Source organism: Nomascus leucogenys, chromosome 2, assembly GCF_006542625.1.
Source record: "Nomascus leucogenys isolate Asia chromosome 2, Asia_NLE_v1, whole genome shotgun sequence".
Lineage (NCBI taxonomy): Eukaryota > Metazoa > Chordata > Mammalia > Primates > Hylobatidae > Nomascus > Nomascus leucogenys.
In genome coordinates, this window is record NC_044382.1 from 110,989,499 (window position 1) to 111,013,715 (window position 24,217).

At 35.9% G+C, this 24,217-nt stretch overlaps 1 protein-coding gene across 9 annotated transcripts in view; it reads left to right on the forward strand.

Moving 5' to 3' along the window:
* PAM (peptidylglycine alpha-amidating monooxygenase) overlaps positions 1-24,217 on the forward strand; it is a 273,239-nt gene that overhangs the window by 122,761 nt on the left and 126,261 nt on the right. The gene's annotated exons all lie outside the window — the stretch shown is intronic.

The window sequence follows — 24,217 nt, forward strand, 5'->3', positions numbered from 1 at the left end:
TACAAGCTAAAAATAATAGGTTTCAAAATGGAAAACATCAACAAAATAAGTTATTTCTTTGAAATGTCCTTTAAAATAAACTCATGGCAAGCCAAGCATTTCTTAAATGCCAAAAATTATGCATTATTAAAAGTTAGAAAGGATAAAAGGAATTTTTAGACACTGTTATGTGCAACTGTGTGTCAATATATTTTATAATCTTGAGGAAATGGATGATTTTCTAGAAAAATAACTGAAATTTATATAAGCAGATATTTAAAAAATTAACAGACCACTAACTGTAGAAGAGACTGGAAAATTAAAAAATAATTTTTATACATACACACGCACACACAAACACACACACACAGAGACTTCTAAAGATGAGAATTATTTAACCAAAAACACTGAGAAAAATTAAACATGCATATGGCAGAAAAAGAGTTAAAATACTACATATATAAAGAGTTCCTATAGATTTGGAAGAAGACAAGCAGCCCAAAAGAAAAGTAAATTAGGAATATTAATGTAACAGAATGACAAAAATTCATTCGTGTGAATAATCAGATAAATTAAGGGAAAAAAGTTACTATATTTTTTTACTCATTAATTTTGCAAAAATTCAAAAGACCTATGATATACAGAGCTTCTAAGGATGGGAAGATATGGGACAGTTTCATACATTGCTGGTGGGAGGGTGCACTGCTACAAGCTTTTTAGGAAAGTAGCGTTATCTTCTAAAGTAAAACTACTCATATCCTTAAAATTTTGGGAGATCATTCTATGGAATTTTATGCAATAAATGAAAGTTTGAGTTAGAACTACATCTTTTGCCCTAGAAATATTGCCATTGTATATTAAGTGAGAAAAACAAACCACAGAGTCATGTGCAAAAGTGTGATCCTATCTTTTTTTTTTTCAAAAGGTTTTGGGGGAACATGTGGTGTTTCTCTGGTTATGTGAATAAGTTTTTTAGTGGTGATTTCTGAGACTTAATGTGCATGTATCACCTGACCAGTGTACACTGTACCCAGTGTGTAGTATTTTATCCCTCATCTCCTTCCCACCTTTTCCCCCAAAGTCCATTGTATCATTATTATGCCTTTGCATCCTCATAGCTTAACTCCCACTTATGAGTGAGAACATATGATGTTTGGTTTTCCATTCCTTAGTTACTTCACTTGGAATGAAGGTCTCCAGTTCCATCCAGGTTGCTGTGAATGCCATTATTTCATTCCTTTTTGTGGCTGAGTAGTATTCCATCGTGTGGTATATACATATATATATATATATATATTTTCTTTATCCACTCATTGTTGGATGGGCATTTGGGCTGGTTCCATATTTTTGCAATTGCGAAGTGTGCAAGTATCTTTTTTTGTATAATGACTTCTTTTCCTCTGGGTGGATACCCAGTAGTGGGATTGCTGGATCAAATGGTAGTTCTACTTTTAGTTCTTTAAGGAATCTACACACTGTTTTCCATAGTGGTTGTACTAGTTTATATTCCCACCAAGCAGTGTAAAAGTGTTCCCTTTTTACCACATCCACACCAACATCTATTATTTTATAGATTTTTTTTATTGTGGCCATTCTTGCAGGAGTAAGGTGGTAATTGTGATATTGATTTGCATTTCCATGATTATTAGGGATGTTGAGCATTTTTTCATGTTTCTTGTCCATTTGTATATCTTCTTTTGAGAACTGTCTATTCATGTCCTTAGCAACTTTTTGATGGGATTTTTTTTTCTTTCTGATTTGTTTGAGTTCCGTGTAGATTCTGGAAATTAGTCCTTTGTCAAATGTATAGATTGTGAAGATTTTCTCGTGGGTTATATGTTTACTCTGCTGATTACTTCTTTTGCTGTGCAGAAGCCTTTTAGTTTAACTAAGTCCCACCTATTTATCTTTGTTTTTGTTGTGGTTGCTTTTGGGTTCTTAGTCATAAAGTCTTTGCCTAAGCCAGTGTCTAGAAGGGTTTTTTCAATGTCATCTTCTAGAATTTTTATGGTTTCAGGTCTTAGATTTAAGTCTTTGATCCATCTCGAGTTGATTTTTGTATAGGGTGAGAGATGAGGATCCAGTTTTGATCTTCTACATGTAGCTTGCCAATTATCCCAGCACCATTTGTTAAATAGGGTCCTTTCCCCACTTTATGTTTTTTTTTGCTTTGCCAAAGATCAGTTGACTGTAAGTATTTGGGTTTATTTCTGGGTTCTGTATTTTGTTCCATTGGTCTGTGTGCCTGTGTTTATAGTGGTACCATGCTGTTTTGATGAGTATGGCCTCATAGTATAGTTTGAAGTCATGTAATGTAATGTCTCCAGATTTGTTCTTTTTGCATAGTCTTGTTTTGGCTATGCGGGCTCTTTTTTGGTTCCATATGAGTTTTAGGATTGTTTTTTCTAGTTCTGTGAGCAATGATGGTGGTATTTTGATGGGAATTGCATTGAATTTGTAAATTGGCAATATGGTCATTTTCACAATGTTGATTCTACCCTTCCATGAGCATGGGCTGTGTTTCCATTTGTTTGTGTCATCTATGATTTCTTGCAGCAGTGTTTTGTAGTTTTACTTGTAGAGGTCTTTAACCTCCTTGGTTAAACATATTCCTAAGTATTTTATTTTTTTCACAGCTATTGTAAAAGGGGTTGAGTCCTTGATTTGATTCTCAGCTTGATCACTGTTGATGTATAGCAGAGCTACTGATTTGTGTACATTAATTTTGTATCCTGAAACTTTGCTGAATTCATTTACCAGGTCTAGGAACTTTTTGGATGAATCTTCAGGGTTTTCTAGGTATATGATCATTTCATCAGCAAACAGTGTCAGTTTGACTTCCTGATTACCAATTTGAATGCCCTTGGTTTCTTTATTTTGTCTAATTGCTCTGGTTAGGACTTCCAGCACTATGTTGAACAGAAGTGGTGAAAGTGGCCATCCTTGTTTTGTTCCAGTTCTCAAGGGGAATGTGTTCAACTTTTCCCCATTCAGTATAATGTTGGCTGTTGGTTTGTCATAAATGGCTTTTATTAATTTAAGATATGTCCCCTCTATGCCGATTATGCTGAGGGTTTTAAACATAAAGGGATGTTGGATTTTGTCAGATGCTTTTTTGTGTCTCTTGAGATGATCATGTGTTTTTGCTTTTAATTCTGTTCATATGGTGTATCACATTTATTGACTTGTGGATGTTAAACTATCCCTGAATCCCTGGTATGAAACCCACTTGATTATGGTGGATTATCTTTTTGATATGCTGTTAGCTAGTATTTTGTTGAGGACTTTTGCATCTATGTTCATCAGGGATATTGGTCTGTAGTTTTCTTTTTTCCTTTTTTTTTTTTTGTTATTTCCTTTGCTGGTTTTGGTATTAGGGTGATGCTGACTTCATAGAATGATTTAAGGAGGACTTCCTCTTTATCTTTTGGAAAAGTGTCAATAAGATTGGTACCAGTTGTTTGAATGTCTGGTAGAATTCAGCTATGAATCCATCTGGTCCTGGACCTTTTTTATTGTTGGCAATTTTTTTATTACCATTTCAATCTTGCTGCTTATTATTGATTGTTCAGAGTTTCTGTTTTTTTCCTGGTTTAATCTAGGTTGTATGTTTCCAGGAACTTACCCATCTCCTCTAGGTTTTCTAGTTTGTGTTCATAAAGATATTCATAGTAGCCTTGAATGATCTTTTGTATTTCTGTGGTGTCGCTTGTAATATCTCCCATTTTGTTTCTAATTGTACTTACTTGGATCTTCTCCCTTCTTGGTTAATCTTGCTAGTGCTCTATGAACTTTATTTATCTATTGAAAGAACTAGCTTTTTGTCTCATTTATCTTTTGCATTTTTTTTGGTTCCAATTTCATTTAGTTCTGCTCTGGTCTTCATTATTTCCTTTTTTCTGCTGGGTTTGGGTTTGGTTTGCTCTTGTTTCTCTGGCTCCTTGAGGTGTGACCTTAGATTGTCTATTTGTGCTCTTTCAGATTTTTTTGATGTAGGCATTTAATGCTGTGAACTTTCCTCTTAGCATTGCCTTTGCCGTATCCCAGAGGTTTTGATAGGTTGTGTCACTATTATCGTTCAGTTCAAAGAATTTTTTTGTTTCCGTGTTGATTTTACTGTCGACTCAATGATAATTCAGGAGCAGGTTATTTAACTTCCATATATTTGCATGATTTTGATGGTTCCTTTTGGAGTTGGTTTCAAATTTTATTCCACTGTGGTCTGAGAGAGTACTTGATATAATTTTGATTTTCTTAATTTGTTGAGATTTGTTTTGTTGTCTGTCATATGGTCTATCTTGGAGAATGTTCCATGTGCTGATGAATAAAATGTATATTCTGCAGTTGTTGGGTAGAATGTTCTGTATATATCTGTTAAGTCCATTTGTCATAGGGTATAGTTTAAGCTCATTGTTTCTCTGTTGACTTTCTGTCTTGATGACCTGTCTAGTGCTGTCAGTGGAGTATTGAAATCCCCCACTATTATTGTGTTGCTGTCTCATTTCTTAGATCTAGTAATAATTGTTTTATAAACTTGGGAGCTCCAATTTTAGGTGCATATATATCTTGTATTGTGATATTTTCCTGTTGGACTAGTCCTTTTATCATTTTATACTATCATTCTTTGTCTTTTTTATCTGCTGTTGCTTTAAAGTTTGTTTTGTCTGATATAAGAATATATATTACTTCTGCTCATTTTTGGTATCCGTTTTTATGGATTATCTTTTTCCACGCCTTTACCTTAAGTTTATGTGAGTCCTTACTTGTCAGGTGAGTCTCTTGAAGACAGAAGATACTTGGTTGGTGAGTTGTATCCATTGTGCCATTCTGTATCTTTTAAGTGGAGCATTTAGGCTATTCACATTCAATGTTAGTATTGAGATATGACATACGATTCTATTCATCATGCTGTTTGTTGCCTGAACAACCTGTTTTTTCTTCTTCATTGTGTTATTGTTTTACAGGTCTTATGAGATTTATGCTTTAAGGAGATCCTATTTTCACATATTTTGAGAATTTGTTTCAAGATTTACAGCTCTTTTTAACAGTTCTTGCAGTGCTAGCTTGGTAGTGGCAAATTCTCTTAGCATTTGTTTGTCTGAAAAAGACTGTATCTTTCCTTCATTTGTGAAGCCTAGTTCCTCTGGATATTACATTTTTGGCTGAAAATTGTTTTGTTTAAGGAGGCTAAAGATAGGACTCCAATCCCTTCTAGTTTGTAGGGTTTCTGCTGAGAAGTCCACTGTTAATCTGACAGGTTTTCCTTTATAGGTTACCTGATGCTTTTGCCTCACAGCTCTTAAGATTCTTTCCTTCATCTTGACTTTAGGTAACCTGATGACTATGTGCCTAGGTGATGATTTTTTTGCACTGAATTTTCCAGGTGTTCTTTGAGCTTCTTGCGTTTGGATGTCTAGATCTCTAGCAAGGCTGGGGAAGTTTTCCTCAATTATTCCTTAAATAGGTTTTTCAAACTTTTAGATTTCTCTTCTTGCTCAGGAGAACCAATTATTCTTAGGTTTGGTCATTTAACATAATTCTTGGAGGCTTCATTCATTTTTAAAAATTCTTTATTCTTTGTCTTTGTCAGGCTAGGTTAATTTGAAAGCTTTGTCTTCATGCTCTGAAGTTCTTTCTTTTACTTGTTCGATTCTATTGCTAAGACTTGCCAGTGCATTTTGTGTTTCTCTGTGTCCTTGACTTCCAGAAGTTGTGATTTTTTTTAATTTTTAGCTATAAGGATAAATTGAGATTTTCCATTCATATCCTGTATCATTTTTTTAAGTTGGAATTTACCTTTCTTTGGTACCTTCTTGATGGGCTTAATAATCGACCTGAATTATTTTTCTGGCAATTCAGAGATTTTGTCTTGGTTTGAATCCATTGCTGGTGAGCTAGTGTGATCTTTGGGGTTGTTAAATGAACTTGTTTTGTCATATTACCAGAATTGCTTTTCTGGTTCTTTCTCATTTGGGTAGACTACGTTGAGGGAAGATCTGGGGCCCAAGGCTGCTGTTCAGATTCTTTTGTCCCATGGAGGTGCTTCCTTGATGTGGTGCTCCCTCCTTTCCCCTAGGGATAGGGCTCCTGAGAGCCGAACTGCAGTGATTGTCATTTCTCTTCTGGATTTAGCTACCCAGCAGAGCTACCCGGCTCTAGGCTGGTATCGGCAAGTGTCTGCAAAGAGTCTTGTGGTGTGATCCATCTTCAGGCCTCTCAGCCCTAGATATCAGTACCTGGTCCAGTGGAAGTAGCAGGGGAGTGAAATAGACTCTGTGAGGGTCCTTGGTTGTATTTTTGTTAAGTGCACTGGTTCTGTGTTGGTTGGCCTCCAACCAGGAGGTAGCACTTTCAAGAGCGTATCAGCTGGGGTACTGTAGAGAAGATACAAGTTTGCCCTAGGGTCAGGCAGTGGGCAGGGCCATAGAGTTCCCAATAGATTATGTCATTTGTCTTCCCCTGTCAGGGCAGGTAGAGAGAGACCATCAGGTGGGGGCATTGTAAGGCCTGTCAGAGCTCAGATTCTTCTTGGGCAGGCTTGCTGTGGCTGCTGTGAGGGATGGGAGTGTGGTTCCTAGGCCAATGGAGTTATGTTCCCAGGGGGATTATGGCTGCCTCTGCTGCATCATACAAGTCACCAGGAAAGTAGGGCAAAGCTGGCAGTCACAGGCCTTGCCCAGCTCCCACGCAGCCTGCAGTCTGAAACTGGTCTTTCTCCCACCACCTCTGCCCCCCAACAGCACAGAGTTTATTTCCAGGCAGCTGGTGAGCAGGACTGAGAACTTGCCCCAGGCTACAAGCCTTCCAATTGAGAAAGCAAGCCGACTCACAGTTCCTAGGCTGTCCCAGGGAGGCTGCAGTGGCAATCCACCTCCTGGAAAGAGTCTGTGGGTTCTTTTGGTCTTTCTGGTATGTTCCTGCAGTAGTTCTTGGAACAGAAGTTCACAGTGTGTGTGTCTGCATGCTGCTCTGTCTGTCCAAGTGGGAGCTGCAAGTTAATCTTGCCTCCTATCTGCCATTTTCCTCTTTTCTCTAAGTGTGATCCTATCTTAATAAAAATGAATAATAACAAAAATCCCAATATACATGTGTCTGTTTGGTTATATATTTTTAAACTAGCAAGGAGTAAGTTACAAAGAGTCACATCAGCCTGTAAACACTGGTTCCCTTGGAGAGATAGCAATGGAGGAAGATAACAGAAAATTGTGGGTATATATGTTATTTTATCACTGAAAAGATCATTTATTATTTTATAGTTGTTAAAAATTAATAAAGAAATAAACAATATCACCAACAAAAAGATACAGCTAGATATCATGTGTTTTGATATAACTCCCTACTTTTAAAAATCTCTAGAGGGGATTTTCCATACAGAGCCTCTAATTGATAAATGTTTCATTCCTATTCCCCTGCTTTGCAACGGTGCTATTGAAAGAGCCTGATTAATTAAAGAATTTAAGAAATTTGGTACACGTTTGGAAACAAATAGATCCAGATTTGTAGAAGGTCATTCTTCTATTATAGTCTGTCTAAAGATATTTGTGGAAGGCAACCGTGCATATCTTTTCCACATTAGCAACAAAAGTGATTCTCTTTGCACTTATTAGCCACCAGAAAAATTCTCTTTGTTTCACTTATTTTCAGATTTATGTAGTCTGAATTAATATTTCAGTAACCCTCTTCAAGAAAAGCATTTGGAACTATTCCACATGAATGTTGCATTCTTTAAGCAAAAGTGTAGAACATTTTCAAGGCACAGATTGCTTTTCATAGATAATGTCTTCTCCTTGATCATGTATAAAGGGACAAATCTGATGTACACATTAGAGAAATGGCTCTGTCTTAGCAGGCAAAAGTCACCTCATTCAACAAAGCTCACAGCACTTTTAAAGAGGAGGGTATATAAAAATAGCGAGTACATTTCTTTGTACAATGTGTCATACTCCCACCCTCAGCGAATCCAGTATTAAATGAAAACATTTGCCATGGCAACATTGATTTACAAAGGGCAAATGATGTTTCTCAGAGATTGGAGTATTTCCTTTCATAGATTTCAGAAGCACACACAGTTAACACTTTAGCAACCTTGTTTAATAACTATATATATATATATATATATATATATATATATATATATAACTAAAAAAGCTTTACTTGATTATTTTTAAGTATTGTAATTTGGAGATAAAATCCAAAACAAAACAACAAACTCCTAACAAAAACTGACATCAAAATAGATTCAAGCAGAAAAAAAAATACCACTAGAACATTTTAGCCTTCACTATTTATGGAAATAACAATTATTTCATGGGGTAAGCTGTGCTAAATTAAATCTGTGAATGATCATTTTGCTATGAAAATGAAAATTCTGTTTAGCTTGCCATTTCTACGATTGACGTTATCAGTTATAATATTTAGCCTCCTCATTTTGGACATCTTTAAAATATTTTATCTTTATGTTTCATAAATACTAAGGCAAAATTCACAGATTACAGTTGTAGTTTCATCTATTTGACTCAGACTATGAAGACAGACACAGTAGATGTAAGAAAGAAGATAGATTGGTAGCCTGAGTAAATGCAAGTATTGAAGAAGTGACCTTAGTGGGGTCAAACAAGTTTAGAAGTTAACAAATAGTCTCTATATTGTTTCTCTGCTTGTCATAACCACTCCATGATACAAAATGGAGAAAATTGTGCTCAGCGGTGAGGAAATTAAGTTCCTGCCCTAAATAGTTTATAGTTAAGAGCAAAAAATTTGTCTTACTCAATTCTTTGACTCTGCCATAGGTGAATACTGTTCTATCTTCTATCTAACCTTTATTTAACGGGCACAGTAAGCTGGGATCTAGAAGCTTATGGCTTCTGAGTGTAAGGGAACTTCTAGTCCTTCAGTCAATTATGGCAGGAGTCAGTTGAAATGAATAAGGTGTTTCATACAGTTACCGCCCACAGCATTCACCAGTGAAGCAAACAAAAGCCAAATCTAGCCCTGTTTTAATGTTTTCAAGTATACTGTTGTTTGAAGACTGCAAGTTCTTTGGAAGACCTTGTATCATTTATTTTCTCACTTGCCTCTCTCTTGAACATGCATTCCCCACGATTCAAAAATATCAATTGTCAAAAAGTTTATAAATGTATAAATCTGAGATAGTTTCCTTGCATTTGCAAAGTAAATCCTCCAGAAGATATTTATCATGGTTAAGAATTTATAGAGAATAGAGATTAGCAAACCTGTGATATGCTGTCCTGTTTACATTTATTATGAAGGAGAACATTAATTAAATGAAGAATGATCTCTTCATTGTGGAAGTCAGTTCCAGAAATTATTGAGAATCAGCTTTTTCTGCAAGATAAATTCAAACCTTCTAGCAAATCCCAAAGATATTATAATGTACATATGAGTATTAATAGAGTTAATTCAGGCATATATAATATTTTTATAGTAATTTTGCAGAGTATTGAAATGTTAACAAGACTGAAATGATTTTCCACCCCTTCTCTTTTTTAAATATCAGTCTGCCAGACCATTTTTCCTTTTAAGCTTTTATGTTGCCATTGTTCTTTACATTCATTTTTCAGTATTTAAATATCTGTCACTGTAATGTTACAGAATATGTATTCTTTCTCTATGAACCTACCTGACTGTGTCACACTGATCTGATCTGAGCACCCGAAGTTGTATCACTCTTATTGAACCATTATATTGTCACTAATTATAGTGATTATTTTTTATGTTCTAAATATCTCACACTAAAGGATCTCTGAAACCAATGACTACATCTTACTCATCTTTGTGCATATTTTTGGTCAGTGTATACTCAAACTTAGCAAACATCACAGTCTGTATTTACAAGAAGCCAGCTTCTGTCTGTCCTGTGGGAAAGATATTGTTTGCGCAGTATTCTGTATTGTGCCTTGCACATAGAAGGTACTCAGTGAGTATCTGCTGATTAACTGATCTCCCTTGAATCTACACCTAGTTGTTTCTTCTGTTCTTCAGTACAGGTAGGAAAGTAAGTTGGATGATGACCCATATAGTATCATAAAGATTGTCTGTCTTGTTAGGGCTATATTCCCAGTGCCTTGCAGAGTGCCTGGTACTTAGTAGACATTAACAAATATTTGTTAGGGATTGATATTTAATAGTTATTGCTATGGCTTGGATGTGGTTTGTCCCCACCAGAGCTCATGTTGAAAGTTGATTCCGAATGTGGCACTGTTGGGGGATGGGGATGTTTGGGCCATGGAGGCAGATCTCTCATGAATAGATAAATGCTCTCACATGGGGGTGAGTGAGAATGGATTAGTTTTTAGGAGAATGGGTTGTTAAAAATTGTGCCTCCCTTTGTTTCTCTCTCTTGCCTCCTCTCTTACCATGTGATTTTGCACAAGCTTTTTCTCCATTCTGCTTTTATTCATGAGTTGAAGCAGCCTGAGGCCCTTACCAGATGTAGCTACCCAATCTTGATCCTTCCAGCCACCAGAATCATGAGCCAACCTTTTTTCTTTGTAAACTGCCCAGCCTCAGGTATTCTGTTATAGGAACACAAAATGGACTAAGACAGTTGCGTTCTTCAGTCAAAGCACAGAGCACATTAGCAAGTAAAGCTTGATTAGGCAGTTAGACCTCAAAGAAATTTATAGTGTAGTAAATATTTCATCTTGGTTAACATGGTTGGAACCACATTAGACTATTTACCTCTTTAATGGTCTAAATTCTAGGTGTATACAATTACTTTAATTTTTTTCCTTCAAAATGTCTTTCAAATTTTTCCCTTTTCCTCTCTGTTCCAGCTGCACTGGTTTCTTTGATTTCCTTGCACTTACTACATTTCCTCTCAAGTCTGTGCCTGTGTTGTCTTCTTGCTAAGTTTACTCTTCCCTCCCTGTTTAACCTGGTAAATACCTTCTCATCTTTCAGATCTCAGCCTGGGCATCACTTTCTCAAAGCAGCTTTTCCTGACCACCTCCACGTCCCCGTATTCCTCCTGTTCCCCGCATCCTCCACCTTTGAGAGTGCTATGGTAGCTCTCCTAGCACCCCATGCCTCTTTTTCAGGGTAACCTTCACAAATGCAGCTTCACATTTGTTAGCATCATTATTCAATTCATGCCTATATTTCTTCACCAGACTGCAGACTATGGGGGGCAGGAAGCACATCAGGTTTTGCTCATCAGTGTATCTCATCAGTCTATTCCAGTGTGTGGCAGTAGCCGACTCAATATGTATTTCAGGGATAAACAGACATACGGGGCATATGGGAGCATGAAGGGATGAATTTCCACTGCTACTCTCCAATTATAGACTTAATCCAGAAAGCAACACTTGCTGATCTGTTCCAACTCCATTGCTTCCCCCTGCCCATTGTATCCTCCTTGCACATTCTCAGTTCCACCAGTGTGTCTCCTAAAGGACTGCACCTATAATTCCATGCCCCATACCCCACTCATTCAGCATGACTAACATCACATTTAAACAGATCTAAATTCTAATTTAAATCAAATTAATATTCTCTAAATTAGACAAAATTCTCAAATCAAATCTAAATTCTCCTTATCTCCCAAGGCCTTTTATTATCTGGTTTTATTCAGTCTGTTCAATTTCCTTTCTCAGAACTCCCTAAAATGTCACCTCTGTACCTAATAGTCCAGTTACCAGACTGTCCCTGCCTCCACCACACTTAATCCCATCTCAGGGTTTGGTTCAGGTTGTACTTTCAGGTCCCCCAAGTGTCTTCCTCTTAACTTTGTTTATCTGAATTCCTCCCTTCCTGTGTGAAAACTTAATGTCTCTTTTCTGAGTCTCTCTGATGCTGAGAGAAGTCTTGGTCACCTCCTTTTGTTTCTTTTTTTTTCTTTAAAATAATGCTTTTATTTAAAATGCCCTTTTTACAAATATTAAAATTTTATTGAATTAATATGCTAAAATCACATGAACATTTGGCACCATTTGAAATGTAATCCTATCCATGGAATAGAATGCAAACATTAACTAAATGTAAAAGGGGGACAGATTTAGGACTTTAAGAACATGTTTTAAAATAAAAGTTTTTAATAAATTTCAGTACTCCTTTTGTTTTTGAGGTTTCCACTTTATAATTTTTAAAATACTAAGAACTGCCAAAGAGAAGTATAAAAACAGGGATGTATTTTATGTGCTGGATATTCTCCAGTGGCCTCTCCAGATGTCCTTCCCACCCTTCTTCAGCCTGCTCCACATTCCAGGAGGCTGACCTTTATGGACTACATTAATGGGCTCCCTTGCTCTCGGGCTTTCAGTGGCTTTAGTCTGTGGGAGGAACTGGCAGAAGACTGGGCAGCAGGAGGATAAGGAGGTCAGAGTATTTATTTCCTTGGTTCCTTTTCTGGTAGACAGCAGGTTGGCAGTAACTGGGTTTCTCTAATGATGCCATAGCTCCTATCATCTCTCATGGTTATAACAGTTCCTGGTTTTGGTAACTCTTCCTCTTCTTGGCTCTTAGGTTTTTGGGTGGTAACAGTTTGCTGCTTTATAAATCCCTGGGGTGTTTTAACATCCCTGCATGCCTCCCTTAACCTAGCCGTCTTTGTCCTTGCTACCTTGGTTAAATTCTTCTGAATTGCCCCCTTTATTTGTGTCTTCTATTTTTTTAATGGAACATTGATATCATTTAAATATTGACTCTAGCAAATTAATGCTTTCATTATAGAAATGATGCAGTGTGATATACAGTCCCATTCACAAGATAATTACAGGATTTGCAAAATATATTAATTCTTTGTGCATTACAAGTGGTGAGGTCTGAACACAAGTGGAAAGTTATGGAAGGAATATCATCTTTTTTGATTCCTATCTTGTGTCTCTGACTCTGCATGATTTGTTAGGGGAAAAAGTCTGGCCAAGTGGCCCTCCTCCTTGGCTCCCTTATTGGGCCTGTCTAGGACCAAGTCAGCAGTTTGGTCTCTCTCTTCTCAGAATTCCTACTACTTTTTCAGTCCTTACAACAAGGCTTAACACTTCACCATTTCCTAATGGCAGACTTTGTCTCATCCATTCGATTCTAAAGTTTCTGAGAGAAAAGAGTATTTTTATATCTATTTTTATGCCCCTGGAGCAATACATACATAGCATAAAAAGATCTTAAAGATCCATTTCTCTCCTTTTCCTTGTGTTCGTGAAGAAATCAGGGTATGTATTCGATAGAGTATCATACATTTTAGGTTTTGCTGATTGCATCACTAGAGTATTATTTAATGTGTTCCTCTGTTCTTTTTCTTTTTTGTAATGGTGCATCTAGAGGCTAGATCAAATTTAGATTATAGAGTTTTTGGCAAGAATGTTTCATAGATGGTGGTATGTATTACCAGCAGAAGGTAATCTGATTGTCTCTCTTCTTGTAAGGTTAATACTACCTATTAATGAGGAAATGTGAGGTTGATAATCCATTATAAAGTCTTTTGTCAGCTTATTATCTATTGCTTTTAGTTGCCATGAATGATCATCATTGCTTTGGTTAATTAGAAGTTGCATATGATAAGTATTCTTCTCATTCCTTCTGAATTTGTCAGTGGAAATACATCCATACAAGGAAACTTTCCCTCATAAGCTATTTGATCACCTTTAAATACACTTTATATTGCTTACATCATTTTTGTTCTGTAATTGCTAGATATAAAACTTTTCTTATAACACCTACTCATGGTCATTGGACTATAGAAATCTAATTATATATTGATGATAATTTAGAATTGTTTAATTTAATTGTACTTACCATGATGTGTGGATTTGTGCATGTGTATGTGTAAGCCTGAGAAAACATAAGAAAATAAAGCTGATTTTAAAGCGTTGTAATTTTGTTGTTGAATATTAGGAATATTCCGAGGAGGTTTAGGGAAGAATACAATGTACTAAAATGTAGTATTTATGTTTCTAATGTAAAATTAACTTATGACAGGTAAAAACATATCTGGAAAATGGGCATTTGCAGTTTCTACAGCTATTTGGTTCATATACTAATAACCCCATTAACTGTGTGACAAGTATCCACTGGGAGTTTAGAAGACAACCTTTGTAGAGTCCTTCCTTTTCTTGAATTATTAATATTATCTTTGAATGGAAGTTGCAAAATTGCAGTGGGATAAATTTAGTTTGATAGACTTAAAAAGCATAAATAAAATGCTTAAAGGAAAAAGTGACTCCATGCTCTAGAGCTATTTTTATAGGATCAGATCCTTTATAAAAGGTTTTTAGTCATGAAACATAACAAAATTCAACAAACTAATTCAACTAAACATTCACTGCATACCCAGTTCCTATGTCAGGTAGTCTTTGGGAATACAAAGAAGAAAAAATCAAGGCTTCACCCCTTAAAACACAATCCAATAGCAGGACTAGCAAAAAAGGAGCTTTGTTGTAATTGCCTAATACTGAAATAGAAATGTTTATGACATATAAAGGAAAATCCAAGAGCAGGCCAAAGAATGTTTTTATATTTGATTTTATAGTTCCTCTTAAAAGTTCAAAGCTAAGGATGCAAATCTGTTGAAATGTTTCTTTTATGAGTTAGAAGTTTAAGGGAAATGAATAGGTCACAGAATCACTGTGAGGGAGGTAGGGAGAAGCAGAATAACTTTGCCCTTGACCATTATGGTTAAATATATGCCTCCATCACTAAACCTAAGTACCCCATGTCTGTTTCACCTCTCCTTTGAAAGGAAAAAAGTATAATTTTTCAGAAGGCACAGTTTCTTCATATTAACTTAGAATTGAATTGGCTTTCCATCTCTTATTTCCATCAACATTATCAGGCTTGCTAAACTGGGAATGGGCATTTTATCATTCTGTCTTCTTATATCTTAGTAGCTAGTTAAGAGACTCAGTGGAAACTGCCTAGATGAGTATATTTAATTAATGATAGATGAAAAGACAAGGATTTAAAAATTCTGAACAGGTCAATACATTGATATGGGCCTGGTTACCTGAAAATTATCTACTGATGAAAAAACTTAGAATGCTGTCAGGACCTATTGTTTGCCTACTTTGCAGACATCTCCTGTTCTTTCTTGCCTAAGAGAAATTCCCTTTTGTTCCAGCATTGGCCTTCCCTTTCCTGATTAGACTAAGCCAATTCTGGTCATTCCTTTTCTCTTCCTAATGATTGCTTTAGAGATGGGCATGTGGTATAATTCTGGCCATTTAGATGTGAGATGAAGTCTTTTGGAGCTGAAGCGCTTCTGGGAAAGTGTCGTTCTTGAAAAGGACCTTAAGGAAGAGACTTTCCCTCCTCTAGCCTTTGGAAATTGCATTGGGCATTGTGACAATGACATACTGAAGCTACTGCAACCATCTTGTGATCATGAAGGGAGGCAAATCCATGAAATAAAGGCAACATGCTGAATATGACAAAGCTGAAAGATGGAAAGAATCTGATTACTTGATGATGTTGTTTAGTTGCTGGATGAAATCATCATTCTTGCATTTGTTCTACTTCTGGACTTCTCATTATGTGAGAGACTACATCTCTGTTGGTTTAAGTCATTTTAAGTCGGTCTTCTGCAATTTGCAGCCAAATGCATTCTTAGTGATAATAAACATTTTCTTAGACCTCTTACATGTGACTGAGATGCCATGTGTTTAATTTAGTATTATCTTTGTGATATGTCCCGATGACTGTATGCACAATAATCCCAATAAAGAAAAGAGCTATTTCTGATAAACACTTTCATAGCCCTAACAGTGCATTGCCGTTTTGCTTTTTAAAAATCATTGTACCAATTTTAAGTGTCACCAGCAATGAAATAAAAATTTAAGCATCTTTCAAGTTGAAAATTCTGCTAATAGTTGCCATGAGTGCATACATTTATTTGAGCTTTACAAGATTATTTGCATATTTTACATCCTGTCGTCAACAGACAGAAACCCTTTCAGGCAATGTTATACGGTGCTGATACCAGTTATCAATGCGTAACAAATAGTATAAGTGCAAATAATACATGAATACATTAATTTTCAAATTGTCCTTTGCTTATATATGTAGCAGTCTCACAGTTTAGAGACTGTTCTTCAAGTAGGCAAAGAAAATAAATATTTTACTTTAAAAAAATTGATCTAATTTAGCTTATTACACCTGTGACCTCTGGGTGTCAAGGGAAGAAAACCTTCAAAATATCAGTTAGAGGTATCTCACTTTCTTCTGGTTCAAGACAGTCACCTCAACTTTTTAGTAAGCTATACCTCCTCTTCCCTTTTATATTTGTTAGTGCGGTATTTGGTTGATGGAAAGGGAGATCTTACATGAATGGCCTTGGGCAGTGGAAGAGGTCTTAAATGAATGGGATTCATTGCCTCTGTTTCCTTAATTGGTGTCAATTTCAATAACTGTGATTATGAAATTAACCTCCATTTGGCCAGAGGAATTTCTTTTACTTCTTCCTTTTATTTAGAAAGGTATTCCCCTATGTCATGCTTTCTCCCTTTCTCAGCTCAGCTTTAGTTAGCCCTGCCAACCTCCTTGGGGCCATAACAGAATGCTTGCTGGGGAACCAAATATGATTTATATGGGAGAGGAATGTGAATACATTCAAAATACTAGTATTACAAATATGTAAAGGCTGAAAACCCAAAACCTTGCACAGAACTGTAACATTTATAAATATGCTGAAGTCTATTGGGTTGTTCCTAAAAGTCATCTACTTTAACATTGTAGTTTTTATTCTTTTCTTACTCTTTCATGTGAAAACTATCCGCTTTTGTAGTATATCACTTCACTAGTTCCCAATGCAATCATAAGAAGTTAAAATCACTGTGTGCTGAAAGGGTAAATTAGGTGTTTAGGTTCCTAAGTTTGTGCTGGTATCACTAGTCTGTGGAACAGGAATAGTTTCCTGGGTTGGAAGTCAACAAGCATCCATTGAAATTCTCTACTTGGTGGCATATTCTCTGCTGGAGTCTATGTAATACCAACATTGCTTTAAATAATTTTCCTTACCTTGTTTTGTTTTGACTATTTGAGATTTTTAAATTAACCTATTGACTCATCCTTTTTCTGTAGTTTTCTCAAGCTCTGCGGTTTTTGTTGCTGTTTTTATTGTTTGTTTTTCCCTTGATGTTTTGTCTTTCCTGTTTCTCAATCTGCCCTAGTCCCTGTGATCATCACCAAAGGAACTGGTGGGAAAACTTTGTGGTGACTGCTGTGTACCATTGCTGCAGGCATTTCTTGAATGGGGTCAGTGTAGATGGCAGCACTAGAGATCCTGGGGGTAAATACCATGGACAGCAAGTGTGGCTAGAGCTTTACATAGTCTTGGGAAGAGCTTGAACTATGAGAAGAGTACCCACAGGGTCTCAGTCCTTCTAGGGGGAGCCACAGAGAAGAATAACTGGGTTCTTTAAAATATTAATAATTTAGGGATATTAACACAAAAGGTAGCTGTCCAGATATTAATATTGTATTATAGACATGCCTATGAGAACACAGCTTACTTATGGATTTTGATTATCCACGTTGTCAACCACCCTCTCCTTAAAACTTCTTTTCCTTTGGCTTCCAAGGCATGTGGCTACCCTGGTTTTTCTCTGAACTCCTTGGCCGCTGTTACTTGGCCAGCCAGTTTACAGCGCTGTCACTTCTCTTTCCCTTTTTTCTCTCTACTCTCAATACGCTGCCTCCTCTACACACATTGCCCAATTACTATCCAATTTTTATGTTTCCTAAATTTACATCTTTAGGTCAAGCCTCACCTCTGAACTCCAGACCTTGACCCAACTGCCCCTTTGACATTTACATACGGATTTTCAAAAGCTGCTCAAATTCAACATGTTCAGTGCCAAATTCATTATCTTCTTCAAACCTGGTCATCCGTGTTTTATGTCTCAGTGAATGATACCACCAATACATTCAGTTATGCAAGCCAGAAATCCAGGAGTTATTCTCAACACTGCCTCCTTACCTTCCTTTCAAATCCACTCCCCAGTCATGTCTATTTTACCTTTTAAATGTCTCCAGAATCTGCCCTGTTTTCTCCTTCTCTGCTGTCGTCACCTAGTTTTAAGCTACTATTTTTCTGAATAATTACATGGCATCTTCACTAACCTCATCTGGTTAATTTCCATGTCATTTTCCTACAAAAAAAAATGTCTGGCTTTCTGTGGCTGTCATGAAAAACAAAACAACCAAAATTTTTAAATGAACTACAGGCCCTGCATTGTGTGCCACATCTACATGCCAAGTCCAATTTAAAACATGTTCCTCTGTCTGTGTGTACTGGCTTTTGTTTTTTCTGTCACACCAAGTTCTGTCCAATTACACGGCCTTTGAAAATACTATTTTTTATGCTAAAACATTGCCAACCCCCCTTGACCTAGAGCATTTCCTCTGAATTATTAGCTTTTGTAGCAACCTATATTTCTTCTTTGTAGCACTTAAAACAGTAAAAATTTAACATTTATGTGTAATTATTTCTTTGCTAAACTAGTAGACTAAGTTTTATGAGGGTAGAGACCATGTATACTTTTGCTCCCAGTTTTATGAATGTAGAACAGTGTCTGGTTCCTGGGAATTACTCATCATATATGTTTGCTAAGTGAACGAATGGATGGGTAGAAGAATGGCTTTCTGTGCAGCCACTGAAAGAGATTTAAAGGTAGGCAAGTATTCATGAGATGACTATGGCAAGATATGTTAGAATTAGAACAGGCCTGGGGGGAAAAAACACAGAAATTGAGAAGACCACTTTATTTTCAGATGGTTCATTGTAAATGTCAAGAGAATAGAATGCAACTTTGGCAGTAAGATAGTGGACAGACCCATTCAAGTCTAGAGCTTCTCTCCTATGAAGCTGTATTGTCTCAGTATCAAATATAAGCCACTTAGCATAGAAATATGGTGTTTGGGGTAGTGATTGAGGAGCCTTTCCTGTTCTGAAGTGTCCGCAAACAGATTGGATACATACAGTTAGTTTCTAATCATTTGTATTAAGGGAGAGGAACATCAGTGTGAATAAATGGTGGCACCAGGTTCAGAAGATTGACTGATTCCGTGTTCAGGGGAACTTGATGAAAAGCATGAACCACTAGCTTAAAGTTGGGAAAGGTGAGTAGTGGAGATCATCAGCACTCCCTGTTCAGAATAGCACAGTTTCCTTCATGTAACTCCCCAGTCCCCATCACAGGGAAGCCAAGGAGGTTTCCACCGCTATCGCCACCCTGTTGTATGATAGGCAATTAATGATAGTAGATTATTAGTATGTTCCTTTTTGTTTACTCATAAGTGAAAGTATGTGAAAGCTGTAAGACAGCTGTTCCCTCACCAAAATATTTTTCCCTCATCGTTTGCTCATACAGATTTGTAATTCCCATAGAAGAGCACTTGCCAGGAGAGTCACTTCCATTTGAACTACTTGGCATTGAGAATCTTCTCATCATCAGCCACAGTGTGATTATAGTTTAAAAATGCAAATGGGATTCTGGGATGAATCAACTGAAGGACAAAATTCATATGAAAAAGTGATCTGTATAAAACCCTAATTAGGCAGCATCTATGATACAGCCTTTCTTAAACTGTGAGTTTATTGCCACCAAAAGAAGTAGATAAGTGCAAAATTCAACAACTATTTCTAGAGCTCCCAGTATGTGTCAGATATAATTCTAAATGCCCAGAATGCTAGGCAGACAGTGTTACAAGATTACATTCTAGGTTGGGAAAAATGTTGATAGGGGATGGAACTAGTATAGTGGTAAGGACAAAAGTGAAGCATTTTGGAGAATTCATTTGGGAACGTTTTAACGTAAAATCTTCACTATGACTGTTTCTTCCACAGCCTAAGAAATATGGTAAGAAAAAGACAACTGGGAAAGGAAAACAAGGATAGACTACATATAATAGTGATAGTTTAAGGAATTTTATCTGTTATTAAGTGTCTTAAATTCTGGCTTCAGAGAGATGGATTATTTAAACTTGAGTTTTTTTGCTTCAGAAAATCTTTTATGCTTTGGTGTAATTTTCTTTTGTTCTAGCTTCCTTTTATACTAGGATGAGGTGGAGAGTACAAACACCACGGAGTTAGTGTGAGCCTCCTATACATGCATTAAAAACACTTTGGGAGACAGCAATTTGATTCTGTTACATAGTTGGATCACATAAAATAAAACTTTGAAAAATAATTTTCCAATTATTTTCTTCGTCTCATAATCAAAATTCTGGCCAAAGAGCCTTGATCACTTTCCATACGTTTTCCTTGTTGGATGGGTAGAACTACCAACGGTCTTGAAATTTCCATTAGTTTTTCCCAAAATGCAATTATTCAAATCCTATGTGGAAACGTAGGACTTTAGGGTTCCTTATCAGTTTGTCTGGGTTGGATTTAAAATGTACATAATCAGGAGTTGGTATAGAGACTGTTACCAACTTTCTGATTAGCTGCTCTGAGGTATAAAGTCACAACTGCCACCACAAGATGGTTCCACTGGTTCTGGGTTTTGATTACTCCTATTGCATATATTTATGGTGTACATCATGCTGTTTTAATATTCATATACATGGCGAAATTATTACTATAGTTAAGCAAATTAATATCTCCATCATCTTTCACAGTTATTTTTATTGTTTGGTGTTTTGGTTATTTAATAAGTGATGACTTAGAAAAGTTACCAGAGACCATACTATACACAATATAATATTTCTATGACTTATGACCTATTTACAGGGAACAGCCAACTTACAGATAGCCAAAGAAATAAGCAAAAGGGCCATAACCAGATAAAACTGCATCATGTTATCTATTTGTACACCTCTTTGTGCCATCACATTGAATAGTATTTAAGAAAAGTTGTCTGGGAGGATTCTGTACAACAAAGGGTTATTATCCAATCAGGATCAAATCGTAGTATTCAACACTAGAATATGAATGGTATCTTTGGTTTCCCCAAACAAAAATTACTGGTTTTATGTGAACAATTTTCATATGTAATAAAATACAGAGATTTTGTTTGTCTCATAATAATTTAAATAAGCAGTTGATTTTATTAACTTCCTTTTCCATAGAAACCACTACATCTCTGTCTCACAAACGACTAAATCAAAGAATGCTATGAGAGAACTCTTGGTTAAAAATGGATAGTAATAGGATATTATAGGAGTGTTATAGTAATAAAGGCCTTTATATTTCTAGCGCACTATCTTCTTTTGTCAGAAAAATGTGCTTTTCTTGGATAGTTCCCAGTAGCATCAGTAAAAAGTCATCAGCAATATCATATCCCTCTTGATTCAGATTCGGCTGATGTGCCAAAAGATAGCACTGGGCACCATGGCTATGTAGATTCATATTATTTCTCCCTTTTTGTATAGCTGAGCCTTATGTTAGCAGTTTGAATCTGTTGTATTTTACAGACAGTCCCCTGGCACCAAGCTCAGATACAGTGTTCTTTCCACAGAGAGAAAAAGAGGATTCATGATGATGATAAACGGAAAATTGTGAATGGTTGTGCTGTAGTTTGGGTTGAATTATAGAAGCATCCTTACTAGGACAGTGTGTTCATAGGAAAAGACTATTATAATGGGCAATAAGGTGCTGTCTTTGTCTCTTCAGAATGTGTTTCAGAGAAACATTGATCTGAGTTACGTATATATTTTCAAATAACTGCAGAAACAAAATAGTGACAAAATTAAATAGCTGTGGCTCTAATCTAGTTCATTGCAGTTTGTCAACAAGCTTTTATGAAATGTTCTCAGGTGCTATTGAAAATGTAGGGTACTTGGACTAAAACTTCCTGTTAAATTTTATGTTACTTTGATTCCCTTATTTCTGCCATTAATCAACTAAACAACTAAAATTGTGTCTAAGAACTGACAACATTTTTTAGAGAGGTTTGAAAAATACCTTTTAACAGCTATCTTTCCATAGTGGAAGAGAAGTGCTTTAATAACCTGGTACAAATTCCATTCACCAATTTCTAGATTGTTTTTTAACTGCAAACAAATTACTTACCATCTTTAGTTTCATTTTTCCATGTGTAAAATGGTGTCTGTAATACCTATCGAATAGTGTTATCATGGAAAATAACTATGATAGAAACTTCTAATTGTGTATGATACTTTTCTCCTGCAGAGGGTCTCCTTTCTCCCTTCCTTTCCCTCCCCTCCACGTCCCTCCCCTCCCCTCCCTTTACCCCACCTCTCTCTTTCTTCAACTGGCTTTAACAACTTAGGAAAGAAATAGTGGAAATCTGAATGGATTATCATTATTAGACAAGTTATAAGCCAAAAAATACAAATTGCTAGAAGAAAGACATTTTCAAATTATTCTCATTTTAAATTGGGTGGCTGATGGTAAAAAAATAATAATTATAGTATGGATCTGATGAATTATAAGTATAAATAACAAGTTCCTTTGTTCTCTGTATTATATGTAACCATCATTGACTTAATTTTTTTAATTGAGAACCAACTTTCTGAATTTGATATATCTATGTATGCCTATAACTTCCCTATTCCAAAAACAATGAGATGACTTATAATAAAATCAAAGATAGAGTAAAATCAAAACCTGTTATTCCAAATTAAAAAGAAGTTCTGTTTCCTTTTCATCATAACCTTTCAATCATCTTTCATTATAAATATATGCTTAGCTGCTTTAAATTTACTTTTGTTTTTATATTTGCTTTTAAGTCATTATTTGTCACATTGCTTGGAATGATTTTGAATGTATTAGTATAATGCACAGAGTGCATATGTTCAGATCCCAGCTCCTGCACTTGTTGGTGTCCAAGATAAATAAGCCAACACCACTTAAAGTGGTAAAATAGATTTTATTCAGTAGTAACTATTGCAGTAGGGAAGTGGGTCCAGTGTGAAGTGAACCTAACTTTGCCGAAACAAAAGGGAGGAGACCTTTTAGAAGCTGGGGTGTGGTGAGGGAAAGGCACTGAAGGATGTGAAAGGGAGCTGGTCCATGTGGCTGGGCCATCTGGGTTTGTTATTTGGGAGGAGAAGCAAACTTACTGTATCTTTATGACAGGAGGCAATGGTATTGATTAGAACAAGGTGCCCACTGGACTGAGAGCTGTGCAGTTATCTCCCTGAATGTAAGAAGACATTTTTGGGTGGTAGAAGATTTACATCTCAAAGGAGCAGAAAAAGGATTTACAGTTGCAAGCTTTCTGAAGTAACTGCTCCAAGAGAAGGTTCAGAGGTTTATGCTTGTTACCAGGTTTTGGCTAGAACAAATAATAAAATCTCCTGGAAGCATCTCCTTGAAGGGTGATGGGATCACATGAGGGGTGCAGCTGTGAGCTGTTAGAAACTATGCTAATGTGTTTCTTCAGGTCTCTTGTGTGTGGGGGGGATGGGGGGAGAGGGTAGACAAAATCAGCACATTTCCTTATTAGCAAAATAAAGTTGAATCTAAATTATAAAGACTTCTAAGAAATGAAACAATGCTGAAATGAGAAGAAAATGGCATATATAAAAGTAGTAACTAAGAATAAATCACATCTCAGTAATTTTTTAAATTTTAAGGTATTTGTTTGATGTGTACTTGAACCTCCTTGTTTTTTTAACACAGAAGTAGAAACATAGGTACAAAATTCACAATTTTTTGGTGCTAATTATTAGGTTTAGAAATGCCAAATGATTTCTATCCATGTTAGTGGAATATGATTATTCCAGCTCTGTGCAGTAATAATCCAGGAAGCACGAATTATTAAAAGAGTGCAACCTGTATTTGTATTGGGCATATTATTGACCATAGCACACACTTTATTGTGTATGTATTTCCATTAAGGAAGTGGAGTACATTGAATCTCATTCTCCTTAAATTGTAATTTTTATCACTAAAATTCCTTGATGTTAATATGTTTGATAGTGGAAAAAATGACCGTTTAGATGAGACCAATAACTAGAAAAGAAATAATAGCTTGAGTTAATGTTGATTTCTTCAATGTATTACATAAAAAAATTTAAAGTAAGGGAGAGCAACCAAAAATAATAAATTTTAAGACCAATTTTTATTCATTATACTTCTCTAATATTTGACACATTTGTAAAGTGATTCCGGAAATTAAATATTTAATTTTGCAAATAGCAAAGATGGTCAAAACTAACTTCTACCATTTTAAAATCAAATACATTAAATTGTTCTATAAAAGCATCTAAAAATTTGCCTTTTAACTTAGAGAGTATTAGAAATATCACTCATGATGATTGGTTTTATAAATAGGATCTAAAGTTGTTTAGGAAAGAGTCTTAGACAAACTTTTAGGGT